The sequence below is a fragment of the Pinus tabuliformis genome, chromosome 2_1 (assembly GCF_031772625.1).
Source record: "Pinus tabuliformis cultivar Carrire ecotype Pingquan chromosome 2_1, CPIR1, whole genome shotgun sequence".
Classification (NCBI taxonomy): domain Eukaryota; kingdom Viridiplantae; phylum Streptophyta; class Pinopsida; order Pinales; family Pinaceae; genus Pinus; species Pinus tabuliformis.
The window spans coordinates 925,009,088-925,036,289 of NC_142299.1; the positions used below are offsets into that span (position 1 = coordinate 925,009,088).

At 40.1% G+C, this 27,202-nt stretch overlaps 1 pseudogene across 1 annotated transcript in view; it reads left to right on the top strand.

The window, feature by feature from the left end:
- Nucleotides 1–6,217: 6,217 nt before the first annotated feature.
- LOC149203681 (uncharacterized) overlaps nt 6,218–27,202 on the top strand; it is a 220,215-nt pseudogene continuing 199,230 nt past the window's right edge. Inside the window, exons 1-3 of the transcript XR_016253635.1 lie at nt 6,218–6,873; nt 7,980–8,074; nt 8,302–8,415. The product of XR_016253635.1 is annotated as an uncharacterized LOC149203681 (transcript). The remainder of the gene's footprint in view (nt 6,874–7,979; nt 8,075–8,301; nt 8,416–27,202) is intronic.

Below are 27,202 nucleotides of genomic sequence, written 5' to 3' on the forward strand. Positions count from 1 at the left end.
CACCGAAACATTCCTTCCTTTCTTATTTGGGTTTCTGATCCATTCTTCAAGAGGGACAGGGTCTACATATTTCCACTTTACCACTCTCGTCCACAGATTTTCTGAGTTTATGATTTTCCAACCAGATTTGGCAGCCAAGGAGAGGCTAAAATCATAGAGATTTTTGATTCCCCACCCTCCCCATTCTTTTGGCCTTGCCACTTTCTCCCATGCGACCCAAGGAAGAACTGAGTCCTCCTTTGAACCGGACCAAAGAAATCTGCTGCAAATCCTTCTTATCTTGTTAAGAATCCCTTTAGGAACCCAAGTCAATGCTGCCCAAAAGACTGGCATGGCTTGTAATACAGAGTTGACTAGGGTCAATCTACCTGCTCTAGATAGCCACTTAAAACTCCAATGAGAGATTTTTGCTTCGATTTTAGCCAACAGCCAGTTCCAATCCTGTTTTTTGTAAGCATTTGGCTTCAGCCAGAAACCCAAATACTTGAAGGGATTTTCCATGTTGTATACATCAAAAGGCAAATGAGAAGTGATCAGGATTTTCTCATGTCTATTGAAACCTTCCATGATTAGCTAAGACTTCCTGTGATTTACTTGCATCCCTGTCGCTTTCATGAACAAGTCAAGAATGTTTTTTAGTTCCTTAATTTCATTCAAGCTCCCATTTGTAAATAATAATATATCATCTACAAAAAGGAGATGTGAAATGAACATATTTACAGCAACTTCCAAACCTTTTACCAAACTTGCTCTTTTGGCCTCCAGAATCAATTGACTTAACCCTTCAGCCACTAGAAGAAAGAGCAGAGGCGACAAAGGGCATCCCTGTCTTAGTCCTCTTTGCCCTTTGAAAAAGGAGGATGCAGCCCCATTGATTAAAACTGCAAAACTGACACTAGTGATGCAACCCATTACCTAGTTGATGAAGTCCAGGTTAAAGCCTAGATGAGTTAATAACATCCTCAAGTATGTCCAACTGATCCTGTCATAGGCTTTTGACAGATCAATTTTAATCACAACTCCTTTCCTGTTTGTCTGTCTGACACTGTGAATTGTCTCCTGCGCAACCCCTATGGCTTCATGGATTTGTCGACCGTCTAGGAATCCAAACTGTTCGCTTGAAATGCATTTTGACAGAATCGGTTTTAACTGGACAGCTATTACTTTTGCAATAATTTTATATATACTGTTACACAATGAAATAGGTCTGAAATCTTCAAAAGATTCTGGGTCCTCCTTTTTAGGAATAAGGGCTATGAATGTTGAGTTAAAAGGGGTGTAGATCTCTCCTTTCCTCCTCGACTCTTCCACTACCTCAGTTAATTCTACTCCGATCTGTTCAAAAAAATGTTGGAAGAGTTCTATGGTCCACCCGTCCGGGCCTGGGCTCTTATCTTTTGCCATTGATTTTATAATTCTTTCCACTTCCTCCTTGGAAACTTCTCTGATTAAATCCTCTGCTTCTTCCTCCTCTACATACCGGGGAAAGCATTGGGCAGTTCTGATCACTTCTGCTAATGTTATCTCTCCTTGGTCAGTAAACAGGTTCTGAAAGTGATTCCTTCCCATATTGGATAGAGACTCAAAAGTGTTGGCCTCTCTGCCCTCATCATCTTTTAGCTTCCATATCGTGTTCGCATTTTTCCTCCCTTTTGCATAGTTATGGAAGAATTTTGTATTTTCGTCCCCGGCTTTAAGCCAAATCGCCCTGCTCTTCAGCCTCCATTCCTCCTCTCTGGCCAGCAATATTTGGTTCCTGTGCCTTTCAAGCATCAGAATTCTTTCTTTGGATTCCTGCGTTGCATACCCATCCACCTCAGTGCCTTCCAGTTCCCGTAGTTCTGCATCAATTTTGGTGATTTCCTCATTCTGCTTTTGCTTCCTGGTTTTCGCCCAATCCATGGTAGCTTTTTTAAGTCTTTTTAAGTTTTCCATGAAAAGGAAGCCTTTGCTCTCCATTGAATTCCTATCTGGGGGTCTCCATGTTTCCCTGAAGAGTCTATTGAAGGATTCCTCTTGCAACCAAGATGCATTGAACTTAAAGGGAGCCGTTGGTTTATGGGGAGGATTAGAGATCTCAAGAAGAACTGGGAAGTGGTCCGAGTTTCCTCCCTCACCCACCCATTGTCTAAACATTGGAATTCTAGATGCCAAATCTTCACATAACAGGAACTGGTCCAGTCTCTTTGCTATTCTTTCAACCCCTGCTCTTCGATTCCTCCAGGTAGGCTTTAATTTGATTAGGTTTACATCAATCAGGTTATGGGAGCAGAGGGTGTTCAAGAAATAATCAGAGAGCGGGTCTTCTCTGGCCGAAGGACCCCAGGCTTCAGCATTCCCCAACGAGAAGTTTAAATCACCCCCTATAATCATATTTTGTCTTTTCAGCAAAGATTTTGATAGTAGGTCGGACCAGAAGTTTACCCTCCCCTGGCATGGCCCATAGATGTTTAAGATTAACAGGGGGTAACCAAACTTTGGTGATTGAAACTCCATCCCTATCACCTGAGCCATTCCCCAATGGTTGATTAGCTGCAGTCTTCCTTCCCTGAAGCCCATGGCCATTCCGCCCGAATGTCCGACAGAATCTACTGCTAGAAAGTGCCAGCCTGGGAGAGTAGCTCTAAGAGTCATCTCCACATCTAAACTTTTACCGAGAGTCTCTTGCAGTAGAAGAACATCTGGATTATAACGCATAACTATCTCCTTAAGGGCCAGTTTTTTGGGTTTACTGGCTAAACCCCTGCAGTTCCAGGATAAAAAGATCATTTGATTACATTCTCATGGGGATTTGCTGCTCTAAGCGCCCCAGGGATAGACATTTGCTTTCCGTCAGCCACATCATACTTTGCTTTTACCTGTGCTTTGGACAGGTTTGATTTCCTGCCCCTAGCCTTCCTTTTAAAAGCCTGAGACGAGGATGGGCCTAAACCACCGACCGGTTCTAGGTTTGCAGGCTTTTTGTCAAGGGATCGTAAATTATAATGACAAGTAGGGGAGGAAGGAACAGGTTCCTTTTTTTCAAATGGATCATCGTCACAGTTCAGGTCTAATGAAGGAATAGCAGCAGTGATATTTTCAACATTTAAATGTTCATCATTGAAACAATTATTTATTTGTGAGCCAGATATCAAGCAAGCATCTTTAATTTCTGAAGATAAAGATGGATTACTTGAGTCTAGTTGCATACCCTTTGAGTCTTCGACCGGGGTGACAGCTGTTTTATTGATGGGCTCCTTTGCTAGGTTCTCTGATCCTCGTTGGTCCTCATTCGCTTCCTCTTTACCTGGCGGATTTTCTCCGGCCTGTTCCTCTTGATCCCCTTCATGGCTATTGTCCACATCCATAGAGTCCTCCTCAGATAGCTCTTCTGTTCCAGAATCCTTTTTCAGCTCCGCTATCTTCTCCTCCTGCTCGGAATTCTTCTGAGTCCTTCTTCTGCGATTGCCCAACGGACAGTCTCTTGCCAGGTGCCCATATTCGTGGCATCTATGACATCTAAATGGTAGATGTTCATAGTCCAGTGGTTGTTCAAATACATAATCTTTGTACTGAAGATTGATGGTTTCCGCAAGACCTTCTTTTGGGTTTAAGCTGACCAGGATCCGGGCCATGGCTCTGTTATGTGTATGTAGAAAGGACATGTCCGCCTCCAGGAAAGTGCCGAGAAAGTTTCCTATCGATCTAAAGACCGATTCTACCCAGAGGAACGGGGGTAAACCAAGTGCCCGAACCCAAACAGGAAACTCATCTACCTTTTCCCTTTTCACATCAAATAGTGGAGTCCACCGTTTGAATAGCACTGGGCGATTCCCAAAAGCCCAATTCCTCCCCGCTACCCAGTCTGCCGCTTCCTTGCTTTCAAATCTCACCATAAACCATCCTTTCACTAGAACTGCTACCTTGAAGCTTTTAACCGGGGCCGTCTTCCATTGTTGCTCCGCCCAATGTTTTATAAATTTACCTGAGTAGCTCTTACCTCTAGCTCTCCCTACCAGAGTGCATTCAACCACCTCTAATGCATCCTCTACCTGTACATCCATGCCCAGGACTAAGTTGGCTTCGAATTTTTTCTTCTTGAGGGGTTTCTGTTTTTTCCTTTTCCCCCCGGTCTTTTCTTGCTCAGAGTTCTCCTCCCTATCTTGTGCTTTTGGGTCACTCTTGCCCGCTTCTTCTTGATGTTTGTGCTCGTTCTTATCTTGGGTTTGCCTTCCCTTGGCTGAGATGTCTGCTGAGGTTCTACCTCCAATTCCTTTCTCTATGCCTTCTGCAAACCCGGTGCCCTCTTCCAACAATCCAAAATCTGGTCCATAGCGTTCCTTCCTTAGCTCCGAGGGTTCACCTGTTCCTACACCAATCACGCCAGCACCCAGGCTGGGGCTATACGTCCCTTTTGCGATTATGGGTCTGGTGATTGCCGGCGTTCTACCCCCCTCCGCCGCTGCTATGTCGGATTTTAGACCTCCTCCCACAGATCTCCATATCCCTTGTTTCGCCTTGTAGTTTACAATGTCTTCAAGCCCTCCAGACAAGAAGGGAGCATTAAAAAGGGGTTTATCCTTACTTACTTGAGAGCCGAAGGGTTTATCTGTCAGATGGAAACCCTCCTCCTGAGGACCTGGTTCTTGCAAACCCCTTTCTCCTTGGCTATTCAGCCCGGCCAGCTCCAGGCTTTCCTCCAGTAACCCTTTTGGTACTCTGTTGCTCCATGAGCCTTCCGGTGCGAATTTCTCGGTTGCATGACTGCCAGCTGACCCAAAAAACTTGTCAATATTCTGGGCGGTTATCTCCTTTCCCCAAACCGACAAAATGTCTTCCGGTGCAGGGTCTAGGTCCACTGCTTCTCTAGGTTTCACCATGGTAATTAATCTGCAGTAAACACTTACAGGCAACCGCTAACGGTCCGTTTCCTTCAGCAAATTCTATATTCAGCCTCGGGTATACTGGAGATGGTGCCAGCGCATTCGCCCCTAGGATTAAAACCATCTCCCTGCGCGGTGAAGGGTAAGATCTCCACGTTCCGAGGCCGCCCTGCTGTTAAACCCCAGTTGTCCTCTTCATTCTTGCCATCCAGTCATCTGCCTCGTTGTGAACTCACGCTGACCCACCTCGTACAATCCTGCCTTCGTCATCCGACTTGTGGTCTTGTCTGCAGCGCCTTAGGCCATCGGCCTAGGCTGCCCTGGTTCGATTCCTCCTACAGCCAAAACCCTCATCGCTCCCTTCACATCCGGTCTTGTGTCATTTTGCTCTCTATATATATATATATATATTTTAAATAAATAATACTTTAGATAAAATTTTAACAACCACTAGAATAATAATAATACACTGGGTTTAAAATCAACATATTATTTGCGAAATCGATATAACATATCCCTTTGAAATTAATTAACGATCTGCCACTATCGTTAATCCAAATATATTAAAGTAAATATACAAATCTAAATCTAAATCTAAATCTAAATATATATATATATAGTAATCCGATTTAAAAATATAATAATAACCATAAATTGATTTCAACATTAAATCTATGACTTATATCACGCACGTAGATATTACAATCTCTTTCAAATTTTTACAGCATGATCAGCAGAGTTCCGAGGCGTCGCTCCACCATTCCCTGTATCTCTAGATGGACCGAAAACCTTTGAAAAAACCAGATTTCGTTGGAAATGAAAATTTACCATAACGATACGCCACGCAGGCAAGTTGGAAAAATTGAATAAATTCGATGCAATTTTCTGGGGAGTTGTCTATAATGCTATTTTTTTTTTTGAAGATTTCGGTGACGGAATCCGGCCGAAGAAATTGAGGTTAAATCTTGATTTGTTGCAGTTAAAATGGTTTTTTAACTGCATATTTGGATTCAGCACCCTGGAAAACCTCTTAACGCTTTGATTTCTGCAGAAACTAGCTATCAAACTTGCTATTCCAATAAATTGCTGCCGGATTTTAACTGGAAAAACCCACCGGAAAAGCTTCCAAAAAGTCGCATTATAGGCAACTGCATTTTCTGGAAAGCGCTGAGCACCCTGGGAAATGCCATTAATGCAGGTCTGTGGTGCAAACTTCCATTAATGGCGTTTCCCAGGGGTACCTAGCGCGGTCAAATTACGGAACTTTATGCTATGCTGTGGCACCATTGGATTCATTCCCTACAGCGAAACGTTTTCTCCATCACCATTATCGAGATTTTACAGAAGAGGTTGGAAGTTCTACCTTCGCTGGCTTTCTGACTTCATTTCAAACCGTCCATTGATGGTTCTGTAACAATAATTCATTGCAGTAGTTTTAACGTTTGATTAAATGGGTGATAATGTTCCCATTGTAAGAATAAGAATTGTTGTGTAAATAAAGAAAGAACTTTGGAAACTGTATGTTGGTTGAGAGACTGACGAGCAGCTTAACAAATTCGCTTTCCCACAGGACCCTCCCTTCTCTTCTGTCATAATCATCTATCAGAAGAAGAGTTGTTGTGTAAGGAAAGAATCCGGAAACTGTTTGGTTATTTGAGAGACTGACGGACAGATTAACAAAATCGCTCTCGCCCTTCATACAACTCTAGGATCTTATCCTCTGTTACAATAAACTCTAAATCCGCCTGAAAGTAGCAGAAAAAAATTGCCTTACTCTACGAGATTTGAACCAAGGAAGTCAAAATACCCGACACAGCCTGGCTGCTTGAAGACATGGATGAAAATTTCGATTAGGGCTAGTATATCGAGTATATGCAGGGAAGAGTCTTGCTTTGAAGGCATTTGGAAGCGAAAAAAATGGAACACAATAAGGACATGATTCTCCTGGAACGAGAAGCTGTCATCAAGACTATGAAGTCAAAGATCATCGCGAACTTGGCTTGTCTTATAAGTAAGTGTATTGATTTCTTTGAACTGAATGGAAATGATGTATTGAATCAGGGATGATTGTATGTAACTGGAATGTCTCCTGTTATTCGCAAATCTTACAGGCACGTGTCTTGTTTTCTTTGAATTTAAAGAAAAGAACTATGACTTACCCATTGGGAGCCCTTCTGATTTTCTCTAAATTTAAAACGAAAAGAAAAGCTTGATGCAAGTTGTGATGTCCTTCCCTGTGTTACTACTTTCAAAATCTACACATAACTAATCCTACAAATTGAGGCCAGCGGTTCGATTTCCATTGCTTTAGGGTGAATTCCCCATAATTTAATGCTGGTTTAAGTAATATAATAGAAAGTGAAATTTCAAAGAGGTGTGTAGGTGGAAACTTTGGACTGACTTATGGAAAGATGAATTCATCTGATGGGGAAATATTCATGGAAATTTGGAAGTTAAGAGTATTTTGTTAGTTTCCTAGCAAAATTGTATAGCTCTCTTTTTAACTGCTTCCAGCAGGGAAGACTGTCCTTACTCCTATCTAAAGTTTATAGCTGCACTGTCATGACTGCCTATGGTGCATTGCAGAGGTTGAGAATTTCCATTATATATGTGTTCTCCTGTGATCTATTTCCTTTGGATGATTTAGGGCACTGTGATGCACAACTAATAAAAGTCTATTAGCAAGCTATTAGAATGAAAATCTAATGGCAGTGGATACTTTGCTAAAGAATACGGTTTCATCTTCTAGTTCAGGTTATATAATACTTATCCACCTGTAAGAAGTTTTGAGTTCTGGCAATGTTTCAAGGACCTTACAGTTCCATCTAATAGTAAAAAGAAAAACGAGACACTACAGATAATGATTCATATATTGAATCATTGATACATCTAGCTTTAAAATAAGAGGAGGTGAAAGTTGATCCACCCTTGACAATCTTTCAGCTCATGGGGATGTTGGTGTTACACTGAAGCACTGATATTATGCAATACTCATACAACTAGCTTTAATAATTTATATGGAGAAATGGATGCTTACTCACAATCATCCAACTAGGCAATGCTTTGGAGTTCTGTGTGATTTTATTTTGAGCTGAGTTTTCTGGGCTTCTGTTGCAGATTCTCCGTCTGCGAAGACAGAATTTCTGAAAATGTGCAAGCGAGTTGAGTACACTGTTCGTGCTTGGTATTTTACAGACTTCGAAGATCTGATGGTGTGATATTTGTAACTATTTATCCTCTGTTACATTACAAGTTTTTCCTGTGAAGTTAGATTCCAAATGTGATTGAAGCTTGCATTTTTTTTTCTAATGTTATTTTCATTAGCAGCTATGTTTTGAATTGTCATGAATGGCATTAAAGTCACCACTAGCATTTCCTCTCTTGTACTTGTTTCTGGTGAATGTTCATTGTAAGGAGTCCCATTTCATCTTTGCTGCAGCAATTGTATTCTCTTTTTGATCCTTCTCATGGAGCTAAGAAGCTGCAGCAACAGAGTTTAACTCCAGAAAACGTGGACAATCTTGAACAAGACTTCTTGAAGAACTTATTTAAGGTGCGAGCCCTATATATATGTTCCCATGAAAAGTACCTGGACATTTGTGTTGAACTTCTTGGGTTAATACTATTTTGTTAGTGAAATGGAATTCATGCCTTGCCTATTTGATATTTAATTGTCAATACGACTTGAATGAGAAAAGAACGAGTAGGCAAATTGTTTGTCTTGACATCTTTCCAAAATGATAAATGTATGGTTATGTATTTATAAAGTATTATGTGTGGGTTGTGAGTTGAGCCATGAGGTCAATATGAACATGTCATTAGGAAGTCCTGCTTAGTCAGTTGTGAACGATTGTGTTCCTAATTGTTGTGTATGTACCATGTAGGACCTCTATATCTATTAAAGGTGTACCCCCATATTGAATTGAGTTATCATTACGAGTGGATGTAATCTGTTATATTTTGTGTATCTACCTCCATTTCTATCCATCATGTCTGTTTTGACTCATAAGATGGGATAAAGAGCTTTGATGATAATGCTTGTGTTCCTGCAAATGGTGTTGTAAGTGTCTTTATTTCTTTCATTTGTTTAAATTATGCGAATACATGCTATTTCCTTATTAACTTTATCTCATTGTTGTATCCACACTTGTAACTTTAGGTTATGTTGTCAAACTTTGGTATTCTTGTTGGGTTTGGAAATTGACAAGAGAGTCTCCCAAATCGGTGACAACATCTAGAGATTAGTGAGTGATGGGAGCTATGCTGTGATTGATATTGTGAAGACGAGTACTTGAAGTCTTAAACATGTCAAGATGTGTGCTTGATCATTGATAGTTCTTGGTCTGAGGAGTTGAAAAAATCCAACGATAAAATGACCATTGACCTTAGCCAAGGCTATTTGCAAATGACTTTGGAAAGCAAAAGAATAATTCCTGTATATGGAGACGATATTCTGATTTTTTGTTTTCATTTGTTAGTCGGATGCTGTCAATGCCAAGAAAACATTTGAGAATTAAATTCTCAGGAGATCAGGTTCTTGTACCAAGATAACATTATCTTGCAATGCATCAGGTCCTTTTTAAATTCAAGTGCTTTTATCGCAGTTTTAATTGAGACATGATGATTGTAAAGAGACTACCCTCAGGCATACATAAAAGCTAATACACAAGGATCCACTCAAGCAAACACAAAAAGCCAAATACACAAGGATTGGGAGGTAACCTTGTTACCCAAATAAATAACGAGTTTAAAGGATGAATTCTTCTCACGATGTTTTATAATGGGGTATAGGACCCTTTTATATAGGAATTGTTAGATATAATGGTCATAGTTAGACTTAGGTGTACATTGAATGTACTTTAGTCATAAATTCATAATAAGTAGCTTTGATCGAGTCTTTTTAAATAAAAAGGATATAATCGTAACTTAAGTTATTATAGACTCTAAGTCATTAGTATTTGGGAGTTATGTAATGTACTCCTCCCTCTCCTATTATGTCTGGAGACACTGCATCAGTCAAGAGTGAAGCATTTATTCTCTTTCAGAATGGTATGATCTCATCCAGAATGGTATAAGCAATGAAATCAACCTCATAAGTAAGGGGAAATGGAATATGTTGAATGGTAATGGAGGAGAAATGACAAATGATGGTGGCTGCAAGATCCACAAATGGGAAAACTTTCGGCTAAGGACATCCCAAGTGTGGGTAAGCTAAGAGATTGTAATAAGGGAATTAGAATAATGCAGAACATGAGAAGTCGCAAACTGTCATGCATCATCAAATGAACCAATCATGTATGCACACTCAGTAGTATTATTAGTGGCTTGTGGGAGTAAATAGCTAGCTTTCAGTATCAAAAAATTAGAAGGTTGTTTCAAGGTCCAAGCATTCATCGATGAGTTGAATTTCCTTAATCCCACCATTGGATGAGCGTTTGAGTGTGTTGAACCATGGATTTGAACTAGACTCAAATCTAGTTTGGATGGGAAAGAAAATGCTAGAAACATCAAGGTGACCTACCATGATAATTAGGGGAGTATGTATGTACACATGGGTGGATAGATTGATTAAACATGCTTGTTATGTTGAGCATGAGTAGTGACATACTCTTGATGTTGAGTTTTAATTTGCAAGATTACCATGCTAATACTTATAGGTTTACCATCTTCTTGACGAGCAGGGTTGAATGAAGAAGCCTGGTTTGATGTTTTAGGCTTAGTGTGATTAGGAGAATTCTAAAATGAAGTTTCTTATCATATTTTGCAATAGGTAAGACCTTTTCCTGCCCTTCCTCTTGTTTATAATTCATTGTTTGTAAGGGGAAAGTACCATCATATTGACTACCTACATGGTGGGAGTTGCAAAACTTGTTTGGATTATAGAAAGGAATACTTTTTATTAGATTGTTTCTTGTCTTACTTGTTGGTTTATTTGATTTTTGGATCTTATGTGCTTGTGTTATTGTAGTTGAAGTTACTACACCATTATTAGTTATGTTAATGTTTCAATCTACAAGAATGATGGTAAGGATGTGAAACAAAAACGAATTGAATTTATATGCTATTATGCTTCAGCGGCAAGCACATTTTGTCTATGGCATCGAGATAAGAAGTTGGGTGTTGTATGAGCAGCTTAAAACACATGAGGTTTGCATGAATTAGTGATGAATCAATAGGTGTTTTACATGAATCTATGTTTTGATGCCACCCACAAACATGGTCAAGAAAAGGTTTCTTAAGGCCTTGTTTCATGATAAGAAGTTCCATTCCTATGCCATATGGTTGGACTATGTCTAAGTAACAAGCAAATGCATTCTTGTTGGAAATGATTAAGATCTATGTCAAAGACATTGGAACCATCTAAGAGCTTCATTAGTTAAAGAGGGGAACCAACTTCAAGAGGACATTGTTGTAGGCATACACTTGAAACTCACATCAACAAAAACATCAAAACTAGTGCCATGGTCTTTGCTAAGATTCCACTGAAATTTTGAATAATTGAGGCAATGCCCATGGTAAAGGAGAAATTTAAACATGAGGAGCTAATGGGTTTAAAAGGTAGTCCATGTATGAAGTACAAGATGAATCAAGAAGCCCTAAAAAGGAAGAAGCCACACATTAATCATATGAATATGTGGAAGGAGGACCAAGACTAACATGAGGTTGAGGAGGGGACACTGGAAGTCATAGAAGGTTTGTGCTATATGAAAAATATGTGAGAGGTAGTTGGGGAAAAGAATGTGAATATGAATAAGGATATGCAAATGGACATGATCCTTGAGGATATGGAGGTAACACTTAAACTAAAGGGCCAACAAACCATTTTTCAAATGGATGCAAAGGATCTTGACTAGGAATCATTTTTGCATGATCTTATGGTTGTGAAGGTTGATTTTGAAAGAATAATAAATGTGAATGTTATCTCATGAACCAACACCTTTAGATTAAAGTCCAAAAGATTGGTACTATCCTATGGGCAAAATAGAGGGGCTACCCACTATTACCTTAGCAACTTCCTCTCTCACTTTAGGTTGGATTTTCTCCTACACAAGGGGGATATCCCTAAATGGGATTGCTATGGCTATGATAAGGAGGCTCAAGGTGATCTAAAGAGATAGCAAAACATTGTTTTTTGTAGTATAGAGAATGAATGAGGTGTTGGAGGACAAGGGACTAATGCCTATCCAATATTGGGAAAAATGGAGTCAAAAGATCAAGCTAAAGAGAGCAAGTTTATGAATGGTTATGGAAAATAAAAGTGTGATGCATACCAAGATAAGCCTTAACTTGCTATTAGATAATGTAGAAATGAAATTGAAGAGGACCTTGAAAGTTCAAACTCGAACTATGCTATGAGGGTGTGTCCTGTAATGTAGTGTTAACCCTACAACAACTTCTGAAGACGATCGATGTAAGACAACACATTCAAAAATAAAACACCAAAGGAGATTAAGAGGCATGGAATTCTCACATTAAACCCTTCCAAATGTGGTAAATACACCCATCCTTATGGCTTCTCATAACAAGTTCTTTGCAAACAACTTCTAACATATCAACAACAATTAGAAACACAATATAAGCTTCACATGAAATAGAATGAACTCTTACACCTCCCTTATGCCCTCCAAAAGATACACAACAAAGCTCCAAGAGGAGGGGGAAATACTCCTTGTTGAACACTTGAACATGATAGATCCCTTTTGCGAAAAAATGGGTGTACTGCTATGGGGTCATAAAGATGCACAACAAAGCTCCAAGAGGAGGGGGAAATACTCCTTGTTGACCACTCTGTGTCAATGACCCCATAGCAGTACACCCATTTTTTCGCAAAAGGGATCTATCATGTTCAAGTGTTCACATCATTCAGATTTCATCATTAGTCGGCAGTTTGTTAAAGATGTAAACCCATTCTGCATGGTTATAATGTAAATGATCTTAGTAAGACCATCATGTATGTAACAGCCTAGGTAAACCTATTGTTTTGGTGACGATTTCCATTCTAGGAGGTGAGGTTTTTTATCTCACTGATTCATCTGTGTCTCTAGACACAAATGATCGGCAAAGTTTTCCCCTCCACTCTTACCCCAAAGCTAGAGAGGATTTTGTCACTAAGATCTTAAGCGAGTCCTAGTGTTTTAGATCGAGTCTATGTAAAAGTGATTTGGGAATAATTCTAGCTAATTGGCTAGATTATTTTATTACAAGTCACTTGGTCTACTGGATTATATTTTGTGTCACAGAAATGGGTATTTTTTGAGGGTCTATAATGAACGGGTTTTCCCCCTTCATGTATTAAAATGTAAAATCTTAATCTTAAAAATATTTAGTGCATGGTTCCTCATAATTAGACACCATGGCTAAGTATTAGAGGGAAAAATAATCAATCCCCTCATAAGTCAATTAATTGAAATTTCTGGCCAAATTAAATTAAAATCCTAAGCCAAAATTTAATTAATTTTGTGTCTTAGGTAAAATTAAATTCTCCAGTGGTGAAATTCGTGGGTTTTAAAGAACTTAATTTTTGGAGGTTCCCAGCCAAGGGAATATTGAGGAAATCAAGAAATTTTGGATCCTTGGGCCTTGGTGGTTAAGTCAAAGTCAAATTTTTGAGGAAATTAACTCAAAATAATTAATTTTGAGTTAATTAAAAATCAATTAAATGAAAAATTCGATTTTTCCTCAAAAAATTAAATAATTTCAACGGTGATGATTAAAGATTAATTAAATCTTTATGAATGGCCGAGATTAATTTGACAAGGATCAAGCCAACTAGTCGTTGGAGATTTTACCTATAAATTAGAAGTCGGTGTCAGTCTGTTTTTTCATCCGATCTTTGAATCGTGTACTAAGCTCTCAAGCTCTCTTGTATACTTTTTTTGAAATTAATGCAAAAGTCTTTGGGGTTTCAACGTGCAGTGGTGTTCCTCTTCATGAATTTATGGTAAATATTGTTTTAATTTCTGCTTGATATTATGTGAAAACTATCAATGAATAGCTCTCTTAGAATAATCAAAATACAGGTATCTTATTTAGTTTGTTGGATCTAGGGTAACATTTTTAATTTTGATCGAAGTAATAGGTATATCAACTTCTTCAGAATTTCATTGTTGTTCTATTTCTCTATTTGGTTTGATGGTTGATCTAGTGTTTGCAGGAGATCTCTTAGGTTTTCGTTGAGCGTTTGGGGATAGTCCTCAGTTGGACCAGCCAACTCTCAGCATATATTTTCTAAAGAGCCTACCTCATATAAGCTCCAAGATTTATCTAACGATAAATTCTTTTTCTGCAATGTGCTTTTGGGCTAATACCTCTCTAAAAATTTCAAAATCTTTTAAATATTTTGTGAAAAAATTGATAGATCTGGCTAGTAAGAGCCTTAGATTATCAGATCTGGGAGCGGAGTTGGACTCATACTCCCTAGATCTGATAGATCTACAACCTTTGTGCATAGATCTGTAATTTTTTTTTATATAGATCTGGAAATTTTCTAACTTGGGTTTTGGGGTTTTTATTCATTTTGTTTTATATCTGGGTTCTGGGTATTTTTGTTTTCATTTTGCAAGTGCAGATATGAAGGAAAAGTTTAATTTGAAGCTAGATCTAGACCCTGGAGGGCAAGATCTGGCCTCAATACCATTTTGCAGGGACATTATTCAAAATTATTTTCAGTCCGAGGGTTTCAAATTCAGATTTGAAGTTTTTCTGAGAGCAAACTTTTAAAGCAGAAATATGTTGGCTCAAAATTTACAATTCTGGGCAAAAAAAATTATTTATTTTTTATAAATTTCTGGGATTCTTGGGCTACCATTTTCTGCTGTGTTTTTCTCCTCTCTCCGAAAAATTTGAGTTTTTTTACCCTCCTCTGTCTACTGCGTTTTTCTCCTTTTCCTCATTCCTCAATTTGCAAACTCTTTCTCTTTTCATTGTAGCCCTTGCTTCCGTTGTTCCTCGTTCCCTTCCTTTCCGCGACCCTAATCCTCGATGTCCGAGTTCCCTAACTCCTCCCATCTCCCCTCTGCATTTTCCCTTTAAAAATCTTGACCCCAACCCGTGGTTCTCCCTGCTTGCTCGACCTTGCTTCATCGCTCTTCGTAGCCTATGTGAACTCCTTCTCTCTCGACTTGCAGCTCCTCGATCTGCGACCCTTCTTCTCTTCGCTCCCAGATCTCTGCGTGATTTCCTCTGCCCGCACCTTCTTCCGTTTCATGGCTCCCTCTTCTGCGTCCCATCTCCTCTTTGCTTCCATTCACATCCATTATTCCGAGCTCCTTTCCCTTCTCGCATCCCTTATCTCCTTGTTGCTTGCATGATCTCTTCTCCCTCACCTTACTCCCTGCTGGCTTTCCTTTCTGCGTTCTCTTCCGCTACTGGTAGCCTGAGCTCTCCATCGCATAATTTTTTAACCCTATCTCCGCAACCCTTCTACGATTTCAACTTTCATTTATTATTTATTATTTTTTTTTATATTTTTTTGAAGTGTGGCTTTGATTTTATTTTAATGTATGATTTTTTATTTGTTTAATTTTTTTTTAACTTTGATTTTTTTTTTAAAGAAGTTGAATTTTGTTTAATTTGCTTGCTTTTTTTGTTTTGTTTCGATTTTCATTTCATTTTTGATTTCTTAAAATTTCGATTTTCATTTTTTAGGGAAAATTTAAAAAGGTTTCAACTATTTCAAGTTAAAATTTTTATGTAGCCTCTGGCCCATTAAAAATTTAATTAACTAAGCCTTTTTCTCACATTTTCCACACTCAAACTTTAACCTTCATTCATAAACTTTATCACATTAAACTTGCTGAGGGAATAATTAAATTTTTAATCTAAAGTTCCTTTTTGGGGCTTTTTGTGTGAAGGGTTTGGAATTTTTATTTATTTATTTATTTTAAAAGCAAAATCTTTCAAGGGGTAAATTTTTTTAAATTTCTATATAGTCAAAACAGATTTAAATATTTTTTAAACCATCTCTAAAGTTTGACTATAGGAAAGCAAGGAATTTTTCTAGATTGGGGTCACTTAAGAAAAATCATTTCAACTCCGGAATTATTTGAAGTGTCTAGCATTTGAATTTCATGGTTCTACATGGTAATTGATTTTCGAAATTTAATTGCTGAAGTTTTTGCATGCTAAGGATTTTGAAAACTTTATGCTTGAAATCTATTGAGATTGCTCGTCATTTAATTTATTCTAGGCGTGGTTTAATTACTTGAATTATTGGATATTTATTGCATATTAAATACTTTGCGAATTTTTCAAGTAATTGTTAAGTACTCTTTCATGGAATTGTGGTAAATTGCATATATTTTGTTTCCTAATCTGAGTATCTTTGAGCATCTATATAATTGGCATTGATATTAAATCGTGAAAAAGCTTTTGTTCTCTTTGAGCTATAATCACATTAAAAAGATTTGAAGTGATAAGCTTGTGGTTTAATTGGGCATTATATCGTGATATCGCTGAGAAGTTCATCTTTCAGTTCTTGTCTAGTAAAGTGAACATTCATTTTGGTGATTAAGGGCTTTGATATATAACTTTGAAGCAAAATGTGGCATAAGCGCTTTTCATCCTTGAATCTAACTTCATCTCATCTCCTAATCATCTTGTGAATTTGCATATTAAGTTAGTTCTACATAATTAAAATTTACTTCCAAGCATAAGCTTGGTCGATAGAACAATAGGTACCCATCCATCTTTACTTGAGAAGCCTGCTTTTAATAGTACTTAAAACAGTTACCTTGTAGTGGTAAGAGCTACAACTCTTTGCAGTGCCAGAGGCACCGGGTATGTTAGATTTTTAGGAGAGGTATCGTTAATCACACCTTAGTGTGCTTCAACTTATCTTCTCTCTACCAATTACTACGAAATCAGGCTCAATATATAAAGGATTGAAGGGTTAAAACTTAGATAGGCATTTAACTAAAATCTACCAAGATCCCTGCATCTCACATTAGTTTAAGGATCTGCATTTCATATAAGATAGTTATTCATCAATTACTTGGTCCTAAAATTTCTAACAAGATAGTTGACTCCATAAGGCACTAGTATCAATCATTTAAATCTAATCGAATCCTATAAGTCTTGCTAAATCTAAATCAAGTACATGGTCGCTTGACTGTGTCTCCCAAATTGGTTGGTTCCCAACTAGTTCTAAAATTTCTAGCAAGATAGTTGACTCCATAAGGCACTAGTATCAATCATTTAAATCTAATCGAATCCTGTAAGTCTTGCTAAATCTAAATCAAGTACATGGTCGCTTGACTGTGTCTCCCGAATTGGTTGGTTCCCAACTAGTTCTCCTTCATCCCATTTCTGTAGGGTCTACCCCGTTAGCCTGTTGTTGGCAGACAGCTTAAATGGGGAGATTGGGGATCAGGGTGACAACCCCCGATCTGAGCCGTTGTCGCAGTGCCTAGACATTTTGTGCGACAACACTCCCAAATCCAACTATGCATCATATGGAGAGAGTAAACCCTTATATAGTTTTTAGTTCTATCTCCTCAACAATATAGAAGTGATTATTTTTCTAGATCCATTAGTTCTCCAAGGAATAACAATAAGATATTACATTCCAAACTTCTTCATCAACTTTATTCTAAAAATAGCAATAAGTTGTTGAGATCCATATCCTTCTCCAAGAAGAATAAAAAATGTGCTAGGGAAACAATGTAATAATGCTCTCATGTAACCAACTCCATGCCACAAGCCAACAATGAATAAAAAGTAAGTTGGTTTTCCAAATAACTCCTTCCGAAAGGGGGTGACCATGTCATTGTGTACCAACAACCTTCAAAATATCCATGAATCAAACTCCAAGGGGATCAATCCACCTATGCTTAATCTATCACAACAATCCACTAGACATGTGAAGGGATATGACCCTTGTCCATGGAATGACGAGGTGACAAAAAGGCATAGAGAACTAGGCCATGACAATTTGTCACAAAGGTGCAACGAATGTCCTTCAATCCAAGCACCAACTTAACCAAGAAATGCATCACTCTAAGTAAGAGAGAAGTTATATACCCCAAGTCAATCAACAACCCTATATTATTATGAAAATCTTGTTATGCTCTTAACCTGCAAGACGATTACCAGAACACCAAATATGCGAAGAAATATACCTAGAACATAGAATAATGAGAAACAAGAGCAAGTATTTTATTATTCAGAAAGCAATGTTCACTTGCCTTTTCGAGGGGGCAACCTCCAATAGAGTAGAGCTCGATTACAAAATAAGACATGATGCTCCTCACAGGGAGTCTCTATCCTTTATATATGACTCATACATGCAATACCATGGATCAATACCATGGTGCTTATTAATACCATCTATCTAATACCATGGCCCATTTGCAACTAACTGTGGTCCTGTCATTAATTGCGGGTTAACCACTTACAATTATTAATATGGGCTTTATTGACTCCTTACTTAACTATAACTATGACTCGATCCTACTACATAAATAAGGGGGTTAGGGTGGGACCCTAACATGCCCTCCCCCTTAAGAATAGCCTTGTCCTCAAGGCTGGAGCTGCAGAAATTTCTGAAGAATAGTGGCTGGTTCCCAGGTTGCATCTTCCGAAGAGGTGTCTTTCCACTTGACGAGGACTTCCTTGATCATGTGGCCACGCAGGTGCCGTTCTCGTGTGTCTAGGACCTGTTCAGGTTGGAGCCAGATTGACCCTTCTTCATCCAATTCAGGTAGACTGGTTTGAATTCTGCAATTGTTCCCAATCACTTTCTTGAGGCATGAGACATGGAAAACTGGATGGATTTTTGCAGTGGGTGGCAAAGCTAGCTTGTAGGCCACTTCTCCAATGCACTGAAGTACTTGATATGGTCCGTAGAATTTTGGAGATAGTTTATGACAACCCTTGTCTTTGAGTGAAGTTTGCTTATATGGTTGCAGCCTCAAAAATACCTGATCCCCTTCTTGAAATTGGCGCTCTGAGCGATGCTGATCTACCTGTTGCTTCATGTGGTTTTGAGCTTGATGAAGATTCTCTCTAAGATGGGCGAGCATGGTTGTGCGGTTTTGTAGGAGTTGATCCACTACTTGTACCTTTGAGCACCCCTTGATATAAGAAGTAGGGGAAGGAGGGAGTTGACCATAAGCTGCTTCATAGGGAGTCACTTTGGTGGTGGCATGATAGTTGGTGTTATACCACCATTCAGCTAGAGGCAACCACTGTACCCATAGATGTTTCTTTTTTGAAGTGAAACACCTAAGGTAGGTTTCCAGACATTTGTTGATGGCTTCAGTTTGACCATCCGTTTGTGGATGATAGAAAGTACTGAGTTTTAGTTGGGTGCCTTGTAGCTTGAAGAGTTCCTACCAAAAATTATTGGTAAAGATCGGGTCACGATCAGACACAATAGAAGTGGGCATGCCATGCAATTTGAAGATCTGATCCATGAAAGATTGAGCGACCAAAGTTGGTGTAAACGGGTGGGGTAGGGCGTAGAAATGAGCATACTTAGAAAGTCGGTCCACAACCACCATGATGACTGACTTGTTTCCTGACTTTGGAAGACCTGTAATGAAATCCATAGAAACCTCCGTCCATATAGATGCTGGGATGGGAAACGGTTGTAATGTGCCTGGTGCTTTGACTGTCTCTCGTTTGTGGCGTTGACAGACATCACATTCCGCTACAAAAGTAAGGATGTCCTTTTTCATGCCTGTCCAAAAAAATGATCTTCTAGTCCGAGCATATGTCTTCTGAAAGCCTGAATGTCCTGCAATGGGGGATGAGTGCAATTCTGCCAAAATGCGGCTTTTGGGGGTGGATGTTGGTGATATTACGACTCTGTCCTTGTAGCGAAGAATCTCATCCTGCCACGAGTAGCCCTTGGTGGAATTTGGATCTGCCTGCAATTGAGTAATGAGTTGGGAGAGCCAGGGATGTGAAAACCATTCCCTGCGAGCCTCTTCAATCCATTATGGAATGGGGAGGGAAATTGCGAGCAGGGTACTTTCCTCCTCAAATTGGCGAGATAATACATCTGCGACACTATTTTCGCGCCCTTTCTTATAAATGATCTCATAATCATATCCTAGCATTTTGGCGAGCCATTTATTTTGTTGTGGGGAGGATAGGCGTTGCTCCAAAAAATATTCAAGACTGTGATGGTCTGTGCAGATTTGGAAACGTCACCCCAGTAAGGTCGCCAGGTATCTACTGCATGTAAGATGGCCATCATTTCCTTCTCATAGGTAGATTGTCCTAGATTCTTCCCACTTAGTTGTTGGATTGTGAAGGCCAAGGGTCGACCTTCCTGCATTAAGACCGCCCCAATACCCGTACCCGAAGCATCACATTCAATGACAAAAGATTTGGTGAAATCAGGTAGTGCTAAGACTGGAGTGGAACACATGGCATTTTTGAGAGCTGTAAATGCCTGTTGTGCATCATCATTCCAGAAGAATGAATTTTTCTTGAGGAGTTGAGTGAGGGGCTTCGCAATGCGACCATAATTGCGGACAAATTTGCGATAATAGCTTGTGAGACCCAAAAATCCTCTCAGGAACTTCAAGGTCTTAGGTTGAGGCGAATCCTGCATTGCCTGGATCCTATTGGGGTCCACCTTGACACCTTCACGCCCCACAATGTGGCCCAAATACTCAACTTCTTCCATGCCAAAAGAACATTTGGACATCTTAACAAATAATTTATGCTTGTGGAGTAGTTGCAAGAGCAGATCTACATGTTGAAGATGTGCGACCCAAGTGCAACTATAGATGAGGATGTCATCGAAGAAGACAAGGACAAATTTCCTGAGATATGGTTTGAGAAGGTGGTTCATAAGGCTCTGAAAAGTAGATGGGGCATTACAAAGACCGAATGGCATGACCAGGAACTCATAATGGCCTTCATGAGTTCTGAAAGCAGTCTTTGGAATGTCGACTTCCTTCATGCGAATTTGGTGGTAGCCTGAGCGAAGATCCAACTTAGTGAAGAATTGAGCCCCATTGAGTTCATCCAGCAAATCATCAACAACCGGGATGGGAAATTTATCTTTGACTGTCAACTTATTGAGGGCCCTGAAGTCTGGACACATCCGCCATTCCCCATCTTTCTTGAGCACCATGACCACCGGTGATGAATAAGGACTAATGCTGGGACGAATGACACCTGCTTCCAAAAGTTCCTTGATTATTTTTTCTATTTCATTCTTTTGGGTGAACGGATATCTGTATGGGCGCACATTTGGTGGTTGGGCCCTTGGAACCAAGGTGATGCTATGATCATGTTCCCCTCGCGAGGGTGGAAGCTCATGAGGCTTGTCAAAGACTGGCAGATGGTTATTTAAAATCTGTTGCATCTCAGGATGAATCGGCAAAGAATTGGGTTCGACGGCCTGGATGGCATTAAATTGAGCTATAACTCCATGATGGCCCTTTTTTAGCAATTTTTCCATCCTATGTGAGCTGATGATAGAGGGAGCTCCCGCCTGGAGTCCACGGAGGGTATGTGTGGAGTTGTTCTGCTTAAAGCTCATATATAACTCCTGGAAATCCATTGTGATTGGCCCAAGAGTGCGAAGCCATTCAGCACCGAGGACAATGTCGCACCCTCCCATGTGTATGGCAAACATGTGGGTTTTCAACTGATAATCCCCCATTTGAAGTTTGACATTTTCACAGCGGCCTTCACATTTCATTGTTCCCCCATCCGCAATTTGGACTTGGAAGTTAGAAACTGCTCGTACAAAACAATGCACTGCGACAATCATGGATGAAGAAAAAATGAATCTAAATTGGGTTGAAATGGGATCATCAATTCCAAGAAGGTGGTGGTTGAAAGGGAGGAGTAGGCAAAAAATGGTCATTTGGTTGAAGAGGATTTACCAAACAACCATTTTGATGCATACATATCAACATGCATGATTTTCTTCAACACCCTTTTCAATTCTAGGGCAAGAAAGAGAAACATGACCTATGTTGCAAGGAAGCACCCCCCCAAAAGCTTCACTCTTAAAGCATGCTCCTAGAGGGAGTGTTTTTTGGGAGTGTGCTCCCTAGTTAAAAAACTTGCTCCCTGCTAATTTCGGGAGTGCTCTCTCAGTGCTCCTAGAATGTTACCCGAGTCAAAAAAATGCTCCCTTAGCACTCCTTGCTCGCTCCCATGCAATGGGGTGCATTTGGATTTTTTTTGGTGTTTGGGAACCAAGTCAAGGTTCCAAATGGTTCTAAAAGGCACAACTAGGGTTTTTCGGATTAAAACACTCACTCACTCCATTTTTCTCTCATCTTATTTCTCATTTCACCCATCTGTGCTAGGAGGCATTTGAGTGGGCTTCTTGCTAGTTCTTGAGGAGATTAAAGGGAGGTTGGAGAGTTTGGAAGGAAGATTGAAGGCTGCCATAGGAGATTGAAATCTCAGAAGGGAGATTAGAGAGATTGGAAGGGAGATTGAAGGCTACCATTTGTGAGAGCTTGGAAGGGACATTGAAGGTTTCCATGGTCATATTTAACCACCATTGGAGAGCTAAAGAGGTAGGCTTTAAAATCATTTTTTGTTTCTTAAAGGTTATTTTCCATGTGTTGTAAATTAGTATATTATGCTATGTTGAATACTTGAATGTTTTCTTCTCATAATATTTCCCATTTCTCCCCCATCATTCTATTGCAAGCAACATGTTATTCTCAAGATTCAACAAGCATGATGGGTATGCCAATGTGGTATATCCTTTTGGTTCTATTTTTTTGTTATGTTGGTGGTGTTGGGAGTTGGAGGACGTTGAAATACTTGGGATGATGAGGAAGAAATAAAAGTAGACCATGCATATTATGGAGAGGAGGAAGAAATGGAGCGGGATGAGGTTAATGAAAATAGTAGTGATGATGTATAAGTTAAAAAACCCAAGGAGATCTCAAGTTCTCAACACCCTTGTGGATGTATGCGATGAGGCTTGGGGGAGGGAAAGGGGATGGAACCACAACATTTACATGCCCACATTGTTGTAAAACTTATGTGAAATTTTTCACTATTGCAGCAATTGGAAATTATTCTTCAAACTTAATATTATTATGTGCAATTTATTTGCTATTACGACAAACAACGAATAAAATTGCTATTGCAATTTTTACCAAAAATAAAATGCACCGCGGAAGAAAAATGGAACTGAGAAAAGAATGCACACACACAATAAAAATGACACCATAGTTTTTGGACAAATGTCCCGCGGAAAAACCCAATGTGGGAAAACTGGTGCAGCAGATGAGGGTTTAATTATTATTATTCAATAGAAAAAACATAGTACAATATCTGGATGCCAAACTGGAAATCCTCTCCTGAGAAATCACTAGCAAAATATCTAAGAGATTTTCTCTCTCACAAGCAATTCTGGCCTAATCTGGCCTCACAATCGACTCCCAATTGTCCTCTGCGTCAATCACTGCACAAGCTTTGCGCAGGTTGAAACTCGCATTGCCTGGAATAACTACTATCTGCCTCTACTGACTGTCTTTGCCACTGAGAAGGATTTGCTGGCCCTCTGGAAGAATTTTCTTGACACTTTGCTACTGAATCTATCTCTCCTTTGGCTGAATTGCTCTGTGCAGCCTCTCTGTAGAATAACTTGACCTCTCTCTACTGACTCTTTTAGCACTGAAAAATCCTCTGGAATCACTCTGCTGCTACTCCTCAATCTCTGCTACTTGATCACTGGCTCGAATTCTTCCCTAGCTGAATTTCTGCTCGATGGGAAATTTGATCTGCCTTGATCTTCCTCTCACTCAATGTGTCTATCTCCATCCCCATCAACCTGCTCTTATAATCTCTTGTTGGTGAACCAACGACCATGATTAGATCCCCATCAATGGCTAAGATCATCTCAAACTCAATCCGTGTGAGTTTCTAGAGCATTCTCACCTTTCCTTAATTAATTACTATTAATTAACCAATTTTCCTAAGTTAGACTTAGGAAAAATTTAAATGATGACTAATTAATTTAATTAAGGCATTTCGCAAGCTTATCTTGCGAAACCTTTTCTGGGTTTTGAAGATCTCGTGTTCTTAGCCTCTCTGACACAAATCGAGACTAGAACACTTGTCCGATGCTACAAAAACTAACACTCCCTCTTAGCGATGAAGGTGTTCTACTATCTTTCTCTCGTAACATCTTCCCTCATGCTGTGGATGTTTGAAACTTGTTCATCAAGCCACTTTGCATACTCTGATTCATCTGCCAACTTTGTAGCTGAACCACCATGCATTTGTGTTCTTGTTGACATTGTACTGTGCCTCCTGCAGTGCTGCCAACTCTGCTCTGTACTGCAACTGGTCTCATATTGCTGCTGCTGCAACTACTGCAACTGAGAACCAATCTTTGAATCAACTGTGTCCCTATACTGGCTCTACAACTGTCTCCTGAGTCTCTGACTGCAACAAGTATCTGCACTGTCTATTGAGTAACTGTTTGCGCCCTGACTAGTTCTGCGCCCCTCAAGTGACTGACTGACTGCAACTGTCCCTCAAGATCTGACTGCGCCTACTGACATTGATCATCCTACTACTTAAAGCTATGGGCCCCCATAGCGAGGCTAACGATCCATATGAAGAGTATACTGCAACTGCTGCTGCTCTTCCATGGATCCTGCCCAAGTCTCTGTAACTCTGGGAACTAAAGCTTAAGATCTCCCCACTTCTCTCTTGGAGGTATATATGCATACAAAGCGAATTCGTCCTCTAACCTGTTGGAAAAATTATCGATCTCGGCTGAAGTTGCTGCTTTCTCTTGCTTCTTCTTCTTGGGACACTGGGTACTGTAGTGACCAAACTCACCGCACCTGAAGTATTTGAACTTCGACAAATCTTTCTTCTTTTTTTCTTCTCCCTTTGAGCCTTGTTCTTGACAAGTTGACTAGGACCTCTCTTTGCTTTCCCTTTAGATGCAAGGGCTACATTCTCCTCATCGTTCATGCTCTTCGGTCCTTTGCTACTGCCGTTGTTGATATTACTCTCAATAGGAGCAAGCCTCATCTCTTCCTGAGTGAAATCGCTTCACAACCGATCCCATCTAGGTAGATGATCTTGTCCAATGATACTTTGGATGAAAGTTGACACTCCTTGGTGAAACCGTTGAGAGCTATATGCACTAGCTCATCGTCGGGAGGTGTCACTCTAACTGCTGCAAGTTCATCTTGGACATTTCAAATTCTGGTGAGATAAGGAGTGACTACTTTGTTGGGAATCACGATTGCCGTTGGACCAAAACCCGCAGGTGTTAGTCAATGATCGCATTGCCAGAGATGAGGATCCACGAGAGGCATTAGTACGTCACGAAACACACGGGGAGCATTGGTTTATCCAATGTCCAACAATCTCCCCCCCAATGTGAGCTGGGTGTGTATCGAATTCGTGACCTATGCTCTGACACTACTTGTTGGGAATCACAATTGTCGTTAGACCAAAACTCGCAGGTGTTAGTCAACGATCGCATCGCTAGAGATAAGGATGTTTATTTTCCATGATCTTGGGTCTAGGAAAGAATCTTAAAATCTTTGATGCTACCAAACCATGAATCTCAACGATACTACTTTTCACAGTGGAATATAAACAATAGTACATGCATAGAATATAGACAAATTTTTACATTTTTCAACCCAACTTCGTTATATTAAACAACATATAATACAACAATATAGGGCTCCCGTACCAGGAATAATGGCCCTCATACATCCATTAGTACAAGATACAAACTGGGGCTTGGTGTTAGTACATCGACAACCAATCTGCCCTCAATAAGATACTCTGACCGTCTAGCTGATGTAAAGCCCCTCACAACTGCCTTGGTCATACACTGTACCTGCCTGATCCTTCGGCTCCCGATCTACAACTCCTGCCTCTATCAATGCTCCAAGTCCATCTGGCCACTGAATCTCAACTATCAATTTGCTCACTAGTTGATTGTTTGTCCATCAACGCATCAACACATCAAGACTCCTGTCGAGTTGTTCCAACTCCCCTTGTGAACAGCTCTCGATCTGCCCATTACTGCTCCTCATCTACTTAAGAACTTGAGCCCACTATGGTCTTCTTGTGCTGCACCGATGGAGACCAACATAGGGCATGGAGAGCTGCCACCTATCACTGCAAGATTTCCATCTCCCACAATGAACATGGGTTAGGAGGACTGCCCATCATCTACTGTACAATTCCTTCTCCACACACAAGTCTTGTTCTCCACAAACTACTCCTCGTTGATCAGACTCTTGAGCTCAACAACTGCCTCTTTCGCAACTATCTTTGTCCATCAAGGTGTTGCTCACCGGTATCTAACTTGGACACTATCACGTTGTCCTCCAGCAGACCATAAGTGCCCAATCCATGTTCACACTTGGTCCACTCTCACGCTGCTCTCCAACAGTCCACCAGTGACCAAGTCCACGTTGGTGCATCTGCACCTAGCTAGGGCATCCTCACACCTAAGAGACCCTTCTATTGGCTGTCCATAGACTTCTCCACATTTGCCCTTTGCTCTGCAATAGAGGAGCTATTGCACAAATCTAGGCTCCAATGTACTGCTGCAACATCTGCCCATTGATTAGGACATTTGACAGTCCATGTCAACCCAATCACTTGGCTACTACAGTCTTCATCAACATGACATCCATTCACCGTGAGATCTGCTCCTAGTTGGGGTATTCAACACTCCATGTTAACCCCAACACGTGGCACCCACAGGCTGGTAGATAACTGATCCAAATCTGACCCTAAACTAGGATCCAACACACATCAAGCTGCTCTAAGTCTGTTTGTAATTCGCTACCCTTGACTATTTTGGTTAGGGCAATTGGTCACACTGTAACAGCCCTTGACAATCCACTCAACAGTCCACAAACAACCCTCAAAGACTGCGGCATACCTTCATGAGAACCCTCTGCCTCCACGTTGTTGATTAGGGCACACTTCAACCCCAAAAGAATCTACGCAAGGGATTTTCTATGGGATTAGGGCTTGCGGCCTACAACATATCGGTCCCTGTATCCACGGTTGCCCAAATAGAGGTTGTTGTCTTTAAAATGGTTCCCAAATAGACTTGTGTTTGAGGTCTCCCAACTCGGCCTTCACAGTCCTTCCTGCAGCTCAGTCCCTTTACTTGGCCCTGAAAACGATCTCTAACACCTAGCTGCCCTATCTTTCTCTTGCTATAATTTCCACAGAGATTTATCCTCCTCCAACGAGCTCTCTTCCTTGAGTGTGTTGCACAAAATGGATGATCAAAAGAGCTCCACAACACCTCCTATATATACACATAAAGGAGGGCTTCTTCCAACGTCACAATAGGGCTTGAAAAGCTGTCACAAGCCTAAATAACCTTAGGCCGACCTTGA